Raw genomic sequence first — 14,031 nt, 5'->3', positions numbered from 1 at the left:
AAATACCATGAACATAAGGTAAAAAAAAAATTAGTAAACAATTCTGCAACATACAAAAAGGATTATACACCATGACCAAATGAGATTTATACCAGAATTGCAAGATTGACTTAACATCTAAAATTTAATTAATATAATGCATTTTATTAATAAAGAACAAAAACCTCATGATCTCAAAGGATGATTTCAAAATAAAAACTCAGCAAAGTAGGATTAGAAGAGAACTTTCTCAACCTGATCAGGGACATTTAGGAAAAACCTACAGTTCACCTATTCTTAACAGTGACAAACTGCTTTTCCCCCTAAGATAGGGAACAAGGCATGGTTATCTGCTCTCACCATTTCTTTTTCTTTTCTTTTTTTTTTTTTTTTTTTGAGACAGAGTCTCCCTTTGTTGCCCAGGCTTGAGTGAGTGCCATGGCATCAGCCTAGCTCACAGCAACCTCAGACTCCTGGGGTCAAGTGATCCTACTATCTCAGCCTCCCCAGTAGCTGGGACTACAGGCATGTGCCACCATGCCCGGCTAATTTTTTCTATATATATTAGTTGGCCAATTAATTTCTTTCTATTTATAGTAGAGACGGGGTCTCGCTCTTGCTCAGGGTGGTTTTGAACTCCTGACCTTGAGCAATCCGCCTGCCTCAGCCTCCCAGAGTGCTAGGATTACAGGCGTGAGCCACCTGGCCCTGCTCTCACCATTTCTATTCAACATTGTACAGGGTTTTCTAGTCAATGTAGAAAGGCAAGAGAAAATTAAAGGAGTACAATAAGAAAGAAAAAAAGGAATTGGTGTTTATTTGCAAATTATATGATCATATATACAACAGAAATTACCAAAACTACAGCCTGTGGGTCAGCCACCTAGTTTTGTAAATAAAATGCTGCTAGAACACAGCCCTGCCCATTCATTTATGTATTATTGTCTATGGCTTGCTTTCAAACTATAATAGTAGTTGATTAGTTGTTAACAAAGACCAGATGGCCACAGTCCTGAATTATTTACTATCTGATCCTTCAAGAAACAGTTTGCCAATCACTGGTGCAAAAAATACAGAGATCAAAGAAAAAAAAAATAACAGATCTGCAAAAACTTGCTAGAACTAATTAGTAGGTTTAGCAAGGTCACAAAATACAAGATCAATAAACAAATATCAATTGTATTCCTCTATGCAGATTATGAAAATGAAATTAAAACATTTCCATTCACAATTAGAATGAAAATATTTATTCACCTCCACTGATCCATCTACTCATATGCCAGTGTCATGCTATTTTAAGATTATTTTATATTTAAACATATGGTAGAGTAAGTGGCCTGAGTTATTCTTTAGAATTTTCCTGGCTATTCTGCCATATTGACTTTTCCATTCAAACTTTAGAATCAACTTGTCTTTAATAAAATAATTATCACATTGGTATCACATTAAATTTTTATAAATTAAGTTTTTAAATCTTTAGGAGTTTGAGGATTTCTATCCTATGCTTTTCCTTATTTGTTTTCTGATTAGTCCCTCTATATTCAAGTTCTCTTCATATGGTTATGCCAATGCTTGCTAATTTTATTCCTTAGGAACTTATATTTCTATGTATATCACTGCTATACTTTTAAAACTTTTAAAAGTTCTATTAAATCTTCCATTTGATGTTTTCATATATGCATATAGTGTATATTATATGTATTATTTTGGTGTGTTGTTTTATATCCAGCTACCTCCTTGAAGTCTCTTATTGTTTAAAATTGCTTTCAGTTTATAAATTGGTTGCTGAAATAGAGCTGCCTGTAGCAGTTTCTTCTGAGGTCTCAAAGGAGAAAAAAACAAATAGGTGCAAAGTACCCTACATTTCAAAATGAGGTTCTGAATACCTATACAAGATTTGAAAACTAGGAACTGGCTATAAAAAAATTTTGCTACCCTCAGTTCAATATACCTAATGGGTATTTGAGAGATTGGAGAGGCTGAGGAAGAGGACTTTCTGTGGGGCAGGACTATTTTTGGAAAGAGCTGTTTGTGAGCTATACATTCTTAGCTCCTGAGGAAAGGAGGTGGTTGTTTCCTCCTCTCCTCAAATGAAAGAAGTTGACCCTATAGATCTCAATGCCTCTAAGATCTGAAGTTGAATGTGATAAAAGAGCTCTTAGGAGAACTTTCCTGTTTTCCCTGGTATTTGGGGGAAACACAGATGGGTTCCTCATTTCCAACTAGTGCCTCGATGTGGACCACATGAGTGAACTGGCCCCAGGCAATTTTGGATCCTGTTCCAGAGAATTTCTGGAGGGTCAATATGAGACAAGGCTGACCACTATATGCCTTGGGGCAATGTAAGGAGTTTAAGTGGCTTCTGTAAAAAGGATGTTCCAGCATCATAGCTTCCCTTGCACTTGACGATCTCTAGCAAGTTATTTGCTCAGAAACTCAGAAAAGCACCTGACAATAAGAAAAAGGGTCAGCTTTGAATACCCACAAAGGCAGGAAAAACCGAATACTGACTACAACAATACCAGTTAAGCAAGTCTGTCTGTCTTTCTCTCTCTCTCTCAAGATGAAGTCTCACTACATTGCCCAGGCTGGTCTTGAACTCCTGGGCTCAAGTTATTCTCCTGCCTCAGCTCCCAAAATGCTGGAACTACAGGCATGAGCCATCATGCCCAGTAAGAATACTTTTTTAAAAATACAAAATTGGAGTCTGGAATGATTGAAAGACCTAAATGTGCAAGGTAAAGCTACAAAGTTAATAGACAAAAATGTAGGAGAATTTCTTTGTAACCTTAGAGCAGAAAAAGATTTCTTAAATAACAATAGTGTGAGTATCAAGGAAAAATAGATAACTGTGATATTAAAATAAAATATTTCTGTTTAATAAAAATATAATAAAATACAGAAGAGGATACCTGCAGAGTATAAAACTGTCGGGGAGTTCATATCTAGAAAACATAAGAAACATTTGTAAATTAACAAGAAAACGCAATGCCAATTGAAATATGAACACAAAGTACAAACAAGCAATTTACAAATAAGTTCAAAAAGCTAATAAGCATTAAGAGATACTCAAAATCACTGGCAATCAGAGAAATGCAAATTAACATTACAAAGAAATAATACTTTATGCCTTTTAGACTGGTAACTATGAGAAGGCTACATAGTGCTGTGTTCATGCAGATGTAGGGATAGGGAAATAAAACTCCACACTCACACAATACTGGTGGAAGTGTGGACTTGTATAACCAATTTGAGAGAAACTCAAATCCTATGACCCAGAAATTCTATAGCCCAAGAAATTCTCAAAGTGGTCCATAAAGGAATTGTATAAAGATGTTTCATTTCAGCATTTCTTGTGGTGGTAATATAAGTGTCCATTGCTTGGAAGAGTAGGTAGGTAAAATATGGTTAATGCCCTGACATAAATGTTTACACAGTAACAGATGGATTGTGAAAACATTGTGCTTAGTGAAAAAGTAAGAAGGAACAGGAGACTTATTTATGTTGATAAAAAGTGTATACGTGTAAAATATATGACTTTATAAGAACATATTCACGTATAAAGATAAAATTAATCATTTTGAATGAGTATCTACAATGGATGGAGAATGGGAGCAGGGTATGAAGTTGAAAACAGATCAACAGAGTTCTTGCATGGATTAGTGATAAATGAGTCTGTTTAACTCAAGTTCAGGTTCAGAGGGTAATTATATATAAACATTTATCTTCCCTGCATATTTCCTATGGAATCATGTATTTAATGTCAATGTTACTTCCTCTTTTCAGAACTTTTTTTTTCCCCTCTAAGGTTTTTGTTTGTTTGTTTAATGGCTCTAGCAAGCACCTTCAAAAAATAAGGTTAAATAGTAATTAATGGTGATGATATTCTTATCTCTTTCCTTATTTAATGGAAATGTTTCTAATATTTTCCTATTAAGAATTGAACTGGCTTTTAAGAGTCAAAAACTTGTAATTTATTTTCTTCTGTAGTTTCTGTCAGTGCATTCCTACAATTACTCCCAGTAAGTAAGAACAGGTAACAATCCCCATTGAAGAGAGACTGAATTTCAGGGTGGGATCAATATAGTGCAGCAAAAAAGCGAGAGGCAAGTCAGAGCCTCTCATTATAAACTTTGGGATATAAAGGACTGGGAAGACCACAAACCTTGTCTAAAGAAATTCAAATGTTAAGGCTAGGCCGGGCGCTGTGGCTCACGCCTGTAATCCTAGCTCTTGGGAGGCCGAGGCGGGCGGATTGCTCAAGGTCAGGAGTTCAAAACCAGCCTGAGCAAGAGCGAGACCCCGTCTCTACTATAAATAGAAAGAAATTAATTGGCCAACTGATATATATATAAAAAAAATTAGCTGGGCATGGTGGCGCATGCCTGTAGTCCCAGCTACTCGGGAGGCTGAGGCAGGAGGATCACTCGTGCCCAGGAGTTTGAGGTTGCTGTGAGCTAGGCTGACGCCACGGCACTCACTCTAGCCTGGGCAACAAATCGAGACTCTGTCTCAAAAAAAAAAAAAAAAAAAAATGTTAAGGCTGTAGACTCAATGGCACTGGGAGAATGGATTCTCACCCCAGTTTCACTTTTGAGAAACTCCAGCAAATACCCAGATGATTTAAATATTACCACTAGTCTGTTACCTACCCCTGTAACCTTTAATTTTTACATATAACAGTCTTAACATGAAAGGATAGCTCATGTGATAATCATTAGAAAAGCTCAAACTCAAAACTGGATCATAATGATAAGTTATTTTATCTACCTACTTTAGGACACACACCATAGATGTCTGCCATGCCAACAGTCCTCTTCTGGGGAAAGTGGCCCTAGCAGGTACAATTTGCATTTTTCTTTGGCTTTGCCTGTGCATCGACTCTGACCAACAGAATTACTCAACTCAGAAACCTGTGTCATTTTTCATTCTCCTTTCTCTTACTACATTCAATCCTTCAGCAACTTCTAACATTTCCCCCTTAATAAAAACCATCTATGTCTCTCCATACCTACTACCAACATACTCATCCAGGCCACCATTATCTCTTACTTGAATATCATAATCCCCTTCTTTTTTTTTTTTTTTTTTTGAGACAGAGTCTCACTCTGTTGTCCCGGATATCGGGTTAGCCACAGATTGCAAAACAGTTAACAGTAGCTAATATTTGAAATATTCTAAGGAACTTTCAATTTTGTTGGAAGTTAAACTATCACTTAAATGAAGACATATGACATATACAAGCATGCATGTATGTATGCATACATATGTATATATGTAAAACCCAAATACTCAGCACACAAGATAGACTGGACTATTTGCCACATTAATAAGAGAAAATTGGGGAAAGCAGAAAGGAAGGTTATTTCCAAAGAGAAACAGTAGATTCCAGGTTACTTGATAGATCTTTCTGGGCATTTGCCAAGAGAGAAAAAAAATCGTATCCTGAAAAAATAAACCATTTAAGGAACAAAGATAAAAATCCCAAGGCACCTTAAACATGGCTTTTAGATGTGACAAGTTCCTCCTTCTCTTGGGATCTCTCTTGGAGGACAGAAATGGGAGACAATACGCCTCCTCTGGGGGCCAAATGACAAGGTCAGAAGTTACTCTGCCTCTCCCCTACCATGGTTGGGTTATATCAGAGGAGACTGGCCCTTCCATGTCAATCTCAGTGTCACAGAAAAGTGCTCCTTTACTGTCAAGGTGCCGACCTGTCTTGTGCTCCCCAGATGACTATGTATGACATACAGTCACAGACACAGTCACGGTCTCCTCAAATCCACGCACACACAGTGCTGCAGTGACACATCTAATATTGACAAGTACCCCCCCTTCCACGCCCCACACAGTGCTGCACAGTCACAATGCCCACGGGGACAGAGTAACAGCCGCACAGTCACAAAACTCCTATAGCTGCACACAGAGACATGGTCACACACAGTCATAATAAGCACATATCCACCACAGGGATACAGTCACACCCGCACACACAGCGTTACACTCCTTCACCAATTAACAATCATAACACAAGGACTCACAGGACAGCTGCATAATACTCCCCACATCCGCACACAAGGTGTCACACACAGTCACAATCTCACACACACAACGCTAGGACATACAGCCACACGAACACAATTGCCCAACCACCCTTCCTCAGCCCGTTACGCCTCAACACACTCAGTCTCAATCCCCGCCCCGGGGAGGGTTCTAGACTCCTGACCTCCTGCCTACCCCGGATCGCGTCAGCATGCGCTCGCCCGGCCAAACCGTTTGGGAACCAGCGCGGCGCTCCACAGAGCCGCCAGCCTCGCGGTCTTTGAGGAGCCGGGGACGCGGCGCCTTGTGGGAAATGTAGTTCCGATCCACACCCGCCGCGGACAAGATGGCGCCTGGCCCGAGCCGGGCCAAGCCGATTGCCCGCGATCCCCGAACCGCGCCTGGGAGTCGTCCGGGGGTCCTGGCCTAGCATGGCACCGTGGCTCCTACAGGAAGCCAGCCCAGCGTGTTTGAGCTGATCTTGTACTCTGGCACACCGCTGCCCTCTCCTAGAGGCAGCGTAGACACAAGTACAATGTTATCATAACTAAGTCTTGAGACTCGGCCTACTTATACTGTCGCCCCCGCCAGGAAGACGGCCCCACAGCCTCTGGCGGAGGAAAGGAGGTTCGCGCGGAAAGCTGACTAGAACCCTGACTCTTCTGGGAAGTGTAGTCCACAGTCAATGAGTGGCGTGGAGGACGGGCCGAGATCGGCTGCTCCCGTCCAGTTCTGATCCCGGACCTGGCAGAGCTCGGGGGACCTGTGGAAGTGCTCGCCCGCCGAAGGAGTGCGCAGGCGCAGACTCTCTGGCTCGCCATGGTCGTCTTTGTCTGCTGGTGAGTTTGGTTTCGGCGGTGAGGGACTTCGGTTTGTGGGCCCGAACCCCGCCCGGGGCCTGTGAGAGAGGATTCGTGGTGCCTGCGCCGGGGCTGGGGAGGCTGAAGGGGATGAATCGCCTCTTGTGACGTGCGGCGTCTAGAGCTCGTGTGGATGGCAGCAGGGACAGGTAGGACACGGGTGGGCTCGCGGGTGGGTCGCCGAGGTTGAGGGGTGTTTGGGATTGTAGAGTTAGTGAGAAACTGCTTCTAAGTTTGTGAAGACAGATGGGTGGCTTCGTGAGGAGTAAACTCTAAGCCTCACTTTCCTCATTTCTGAAATAATCGATTATAAGGATGTGTTTTTCTGGAAAATAAGAAAGGGAAAAGGCTAAGGAATTTAGCGAATTAAAAGAGATTTTTATATAAAAGCAAACCTATTGTGGAGTACAAAACAAAATCAGCATTCTTTTTGTATGTTTTTTTGTTTTTGTTTCAGAGGAAAGATTTCCGAAAAACTTGTTACTGGGTGCCTGTAGTCCCAGTAAGTATTGAGTTTTCTTAATATTTTGGAGAAACTTTGGTGGGGCTGTTTTGTAAAGCCCTGAACTAAGGAAAATAGCTCTAACAGGTAGTTTCCACTAATGCGGAAAGCACAGAAAAGGAAAGCTAATTGTCTTGCCTTTGGCGCAAGAAACTCCCTGGTTCATCACTGAGAACAGCAGTCTGACTACTAATTTGACGGGCTGTTCCCCAGCCCAAATGGCCTTTGTAAATGTAGTGAAACAAATTTTCTTCTATCTATAAAGACACTTTCTTCAAGTATTGTGTCACACTTACTCTTAACATATTTTTCAATAAAATGAAAAATTAAAGAATCAGGGTACAATATATGTCATAAATATATGGTTTTGATATATACAAAAAACCTGTTAAAAGTTATAAGGAAGACAGGACTTAATGTTTCTCCTTGTTCCTTAGCTATTGGTGTTTCTAAGCTGGCCTTGAATGTCTTTTCATCTCTAAGTATTCTATGGGCAATAACATTCCACTGGCATGGCTTCATCTGACACATATGATTAATAAATGGCTATTTCTATTGGAGGCTTATCCTGAACTCTTGATCTTATATTCAGCTGCCTAATGGACAGTCTGTCTGTAGGTTACTTGGGAACTTCAAGCTCTTTATGTCCAAAGTGTCATACTGATAGCTCCTTCCTAACATCTGCCTCCATCCATTTGCCCTTCTGTATAACTTGTTTCAGCAATTCATAGCACTGTCTAGCCAGGTTCTAAGGCTCTTACATTTTAGTAAGAGAAGAGCTTCTGAGTAAGGTTGACCCTTTCATCTGTCATACTCCATTACAAATTGGAAACCAAGGTTTCTTCATTACACACAATAAATGATAAATATATATATTTGCTGAATCAATAAATAAGCATACAGTTAGCACTTCCTTCGTATCTGTGGGTTTTGCATCCATGAATTCAACAACTGTGGACTAAAATTGTTTTTAGGCCTGAAATGGTTGCATCTGTATTGAACATGTACACACTTTTCTTGTTGTCATTATTCCCTAAACAATACACTATATCAGCTATTTACCTAGTATTTACATGACATTAGGTATTATAAGTAGCTAGGAGTGATTTAAAGGATAGAGGAGGATGTGCATAGGTTATATGCAAATACTATGCTATTATATATATGGGACTTGAGCACCTGTGGATTTTGGTATCTGCAGGTGTCCTAGAACCAATCCCCTGTGGATACTAAGGGAAGACTATAATCGTAGGACACTACTATATTTAATTTCTCCTAGAGTAACATAATGTAAGTAAGATATATTAGTCTTCTAAAATTTTTAAGCATTCTGACTTATAAATACTATCAGAATAATTTCCTATATGTTTTGTCCATATCATTCAAGATCAGTTACTTTACATTTATAGAAAAGTGTTGTTATGGGGAAAAATGATATTTAAAAATGTGACTTCAATCAGGAGCAAGAACACAAGGGACACTTGTTCAAAGGAACCTGTACAGATTGTGATTCTGGAGAACTCTGGCAACTTAGTGTCATAGCTTCTCTGTGTAACCTAAATTCTGAAAATAAGGTACCTTCTGTTTCCCATTTCTGAAATGTGTAGAGCTTGTAACTGGCATTATGGGTTTAGCCTGAAATGCTAAGTATGAATATTCTTTTTCTATTTGCTGACATGTATGTATAAGCCAGAGGGTCATCACTACTTCTTTTTCACAGGCCAGCTTCCTTGTGCATTGCCAGGAGCTGCACTTTCCTTACCCCTCAACAGCTCTTAGAGTCCTGAGGGCTCAGCTTGAATTCTGGAATGCTGCTTTGACCCCCAACCGTAATGTCATGTCGAAGTCCTGTGTCACTTTTTCATTTACAAGCTTAAAGTCACCAGTTCAAACAAGAAGAGCAATGGATGATTGAGGAAGAAATGTAAAAGAAGGTTCTCTCTAGGTGAGTAAGTGAGAACCTGGCAGCTATGAATGATATAAAGGCTTATGGTAGTTATTAAGAGTTTGCAACCTCTGAATTTTCTTCTTTCTTTCTTCTTTCTTTCTTTCTTTCTTTCTTTCTTTCTTTCTTTCTTTCTTTCTTTCTTTCTTTCTTTCTTTCTTTCTTTTCTTTCTTTTCTTTCTGTTACTAGCCCTTCTCTTTTGGAGTAATGTTGCTGGTAATTCTTTAGATACTTAAATGATGACATTTCCAGATATTCTTCCTGATTCTATGTTTTCATTTTCTCAGATTCTAGAGGACTGGTTGCTTCTCCCACCTTTATTCTGGGTGCCAGGCTGTCTACCTCATTTGCAGCCTCAATTTTATGATTTTTACAGCTTTACTTTCATGTTTGTTCTCTCTTTTACTAACATTCTCTATTTTTCTCTTCTTTCTGTATGCCTAGACTCATTTTCTTAAGCATCAGGCCTTCACAGATCTGTGACCTTTCAAAAACCAGCATGTAAATTATTTTTGTTAACATATAATCTATGTATCTAAAATATAATCTTTCTATTATGTATCAAAAATGTAATCTTTCAAAAACTAGCATGTAGATTCTCTTCTTTAAAATTTAGTTTTCAATCATTTCTCTCTCCCTCCGTTGTTGTTGTATACCTCAGAGTTGAATTTTACCCCCTTAGTCTTATTTCCTATTGTCTTACCTTCAGCCATCATAGTTCAACCCTTCCTCACCTCCTGCTTTTTAACAATATTGCAAGCTTGGGGATTAGTACTGACTTCCCACTAGCTCACTTCCCTAGTTACTTTTAAAAATAAATAATATTATTATGCTTATAATTTAATGTATGTACTGGATAGAAAATTAAAACAAATAGGGTATGTCTCCTCATTCCTGACTCTGAGTTCTCTATTTTTGGTCCCCAGAAGCAGCCACTATTAACAGTTTCTTTTGTGTACTTCTAAATGTTTTTATGAGTATATAAAAAGGCTTTCAGATAGAGCAGTGACCTGATTTCATTTTGACAAGATTATTGTGGCTTCTATGTCGAGAAATGTAAAGAGATAAAAGCAAAAGTGGCAAGACCAGTGAGGAATCTATTAAATAATCCAGGCAAGGCAGGATGTGGCTTAGACCTGAGTGGTCCCAATGAGGATTGTGAGAAATAGCCAGATTCTGGGCATATTTGAAGATAAAGCCAATAGCATATGAAGATATAATGGGCATGTGATCTGAGAGAAATAGAAGTGTTGCTTGAGCAACTAGGACAATGAGGTTACTATTTAAAGAGATGAGAAGAATGTGAGAGGAATTGGTTTGGAAGCTAGAGCTAGAGTTTGGACTGGGGCAGGATGAATTTGATCCCTATTAGACATCCAAGTGGAGATGTTGAGTAGTCAGTAGGATATGAGAATCAGTTATTGAGGAGAGAGGTCCAAGCTGGTGATGAACATTTGTCAGACATCTTAGATACATGGAATGTAAAGCAGCGAGATAGGACTAAGAAATGTACTAATCATGGTAAAGCTAAGTGATACAACAAACCTCCAAATGTACTGGTTTAATGTGCTGAGTACATTTGGAGGTTTGTTAAACCTCTTGCTCATATAACAATCATGTGATGAGTAGTCCAGATTTGCATGGTTACTTTGGTCTTTGTCCTTTAAGGATTCAAATTCCAGATAGTAAATATTTGAGTCGTTGTCATAGGCTATAGGATCTCTGTTAAAACTACTCAACTCAAGCATTGTAGTGTGAAAGTGTCATAGACAAGAAAGTGAATGGATGAGAAAATAAATGAACATGACTATGTTCCAGTAAAACTGTTCACAAAACAGATATGGCATGTAGTTTGCCAACCCTTGTTCTGACAGGTCACTGTTTACAAATAAAACGGTTAAGATTTCCTTGACATTAGAGTATTTTGATTTATATTTTGAAAATATTTTTTAAACCATGAGGTAAACGTTGTTGGAGGAACCATTTTACCTGGTATTCAGATGATGTTGCCCAGCACTGTCATTTACAGTATGAAAAACTCAATTCTGATAAGTATGTGTTAAGGATGTTGATATAATACCTATGAAAATATGAGGGGATTTAATTATAAAGGAGATGTAACTTTTTGCTTTCTTGTGGCTTATTAGGATTATAGTAGCTTAAATCGATCTGTTGTGCATCATACTTTCCCAAGTTTAGTGAATTTAAACAATAATTGGATATTTTAAAATAAATAGTAATACTATTATCTATTAAAAGTTTATTAAATTTTACCTGTTAAGCCATTTATGTCTTGGGCTTAAGGGTAATGAAATACCTTAACAGTTGTCTCCATTTTTTTTCTATGTTTATTTTTCTGTTTTCCTATTTCAGTTTTTTTTCTTTTCTGGTTTCAATTTTCATAGGTTATTTGCTAGGTTTTCATATTTATTTGCATGGATTGAGTAGCATATTCCCTACACTCATTTTCTATCTATGGTTAATTACAAATAATTTTTTTTTTTTTGCTTTATTCCTACTTAACTTTTTTCCTTAAAAATCAACTCATGAATTTATGTTTTTCTTTTTCTGTAATAAATTAATTTCTTTTTTTATTTTTACCAGTTATCTGTTCTTATTGTTTACTTTTCCTTATTTTAATTACTTAGAGTACTTAGTTTATTATTAATTCTTATTTAAATGATGTAAACATTTATGCTAAAATTTCTTTCTCCAAGCATTTTTTCAAATATGTTCCATAGGTTCTGATATACTTTGTTTTCCTGAATTATATTTCTGAATATTTTGCGATTTGTTTTAATTTTCTCTTTGGCCAAAGGATTTGTTTAGACCAGTAGATTTTGAAATTCACAATGGAAAGGATTTCAATTTTGTTTTGTAATTTCTGGGTTTCTTTTATTTTGGTCATAATATTTTGTCTTTTTCGACTTTGTGGAACAGGTCTACTATATTAGCTGATTTTGAGAATGTTATTTTAACATTTAAAAAGGTAGTGAGGCCAGGTGCGGTGGCTCATGCCTTTAATCCTAGCACTCTGGGAGGCGGAGGTGGCCGGATTGCTTAAGGTCAGGAGTTCGAAACCAGCCCGAGCAAGAGCGAGACCCCGTCTCTACTATAAATAGAAAGAAATTAATTGGCCAACTAATATATATAGAAAAAATTAGCCAGGCATGGTGGCGCATGCCTGTAGTCCCAGCTACTCGGGAGGCTGAGGCAGCAGGATTGCTTGAGCCCAGGAGTCTGAGGTTGCTGTGAGCTAGGGTTACACCACAGCACTCACTCTAGCCTTGGCAACAAAGCGAGACTCTATCTCAATAAATAAATAAATAAATAAATAAATAAATAAATAAATAAAAAGGTAGTTAATTATCTATTTTCAAGATACAGAATAAACTGATTAATGAACTATGTTATAAATTGGTATGTATTGTTCTTTTATGTATTTTCAAGTATATTCTATCTTATGGATTTGATTTCATAGGTGAAGAAAGTGTTGTCTTCTCACTTACTAATGTGTCGTTGTACCTTGGATTTCTCTAGTTTTTATAGATTATCTTCTTTATTCTGTATTTTGTTTATTTTCAGCATTTCTGATACATATTGTTTTAGATGCCTATCTTGTATACAGGGCTGTCCAGAAAGTATCTAGCCATGTTAATATAATGAGAATGGTTACTTTCTGTCTGGATACTTTCCAGACAGCCCTCGTATATAGAGTTTAGGTGGGTTTTGCTATATCAGTAGTTGCTAAACTTAAGCATGCATCAAAATCATGTTAAATACAGACTACTTGGGTCCCATCCTCAAATTTACTGATTCAGGAGGTCTGGTGTGAGGCCTGAGAATTTGCCATATATGCCTTTTCTTTTAATCGTTATGTTTATTATAATTGTACTTACTGATATGAACAATATGATTCATATTGGTTTATTTAATTTTATGTATTCTATTGTAAATTCTACCTCTTTATATCTTTATAGGATCTTTGGATTTTTTTGTTTTGTTATATGTCTTTCTTTCTGAAAATTTGGAAAGTTTTTATTTTTTCCCTTCTTTTGGTTGCCTTTGTATTCATAACCTTTATAGTCTTGATCATTGATTTCTTTAGATAATATCTATGTACTCCCCACTAGGGGTAAAGGGGATATTAGTATATTTTCAGTTCCCTCTTCACTCTATTACACATTTGGTGATTGTGGTTATTATTCCAGCTTTAAATATTACCAGTTGTATACTTCTTTCCTCCCTCTTTATATATATGAAATTCTTTCCATCTTTGCCTTTGATCAGTCTATCAAGGTTAAATATCCCTCATTTAATCCTCAGCTTCATTTTTATTAAAATATCTAGCCCAATCTCTCTAATCTCCAAGCTTCTATCTCAAATCACAGCATCCAGGGCAACTTGGATCCTAAGTATATACTGTCTTACATTTATATTTTTCATTTTGATGTCTCAGACATGTGTTGAAGTTCATTGAGAGAAAAGCCAGCATTTTATCCTTGTCTGCAGTCTTGAACACAAACAAGGCAATTATTAAATAATTCATGATTGTTGTAGAGCTACAGTATGGAAGGATTTACTTTTTTAGTTTTATTGAGGTATAATTTACTTAAAATAAAAGTACCCCTGTTAGGTATATTGGAAAACAGCTCTGTATCTTGATTTTGGTGTTGGTTGTGTGATTATATACAATTAGCAA

At 37.5% G+C, this 14,031-nt stretch overlaps 1 protein-coding gene across 1 annotated transcript in view; it reads left to right on the top strand.

Moving 5' to 3' along the window:
* ZNF529 (zinc finger protein 529) overlaps positions 1-14,031 on the top strand; it is a 53,055-nt gene that overhangs the window by 33,766 nt on the left and 5,258 nt on the right. The window contains exons 6-8 of the mRNA XM_075993038.1: positions 4,759-6,860; positions 7,339-7,383; positions 9,104-9,328. The gene's annotated coding sequence lies outside the window, so the exon portion shown is untranslated. The remainder of the gene's footprint in view (positions 1-4,758; positions 6,861-7,338; positions 7,384-9,103; positions 9,329-14,031) is intronic.

This window comes from Microcebus murinus, chromosome 16 (assembly GCF_040939455.1).
Source record: "Microcebus murinus isolate Inina chromosome 16, M.murinus_Inina_mat1.0, whole genome shotgun sequence".
Taxonomy (NCBI): Eukaryota; Metazoa; Chordata; class Mammalia; order Primates; family Cheirogaleidae; genus Microcebus; species Microcebus murinus.
This window is presented reverse-complemented; position numbering and strand designations above follow the sequence as displayed.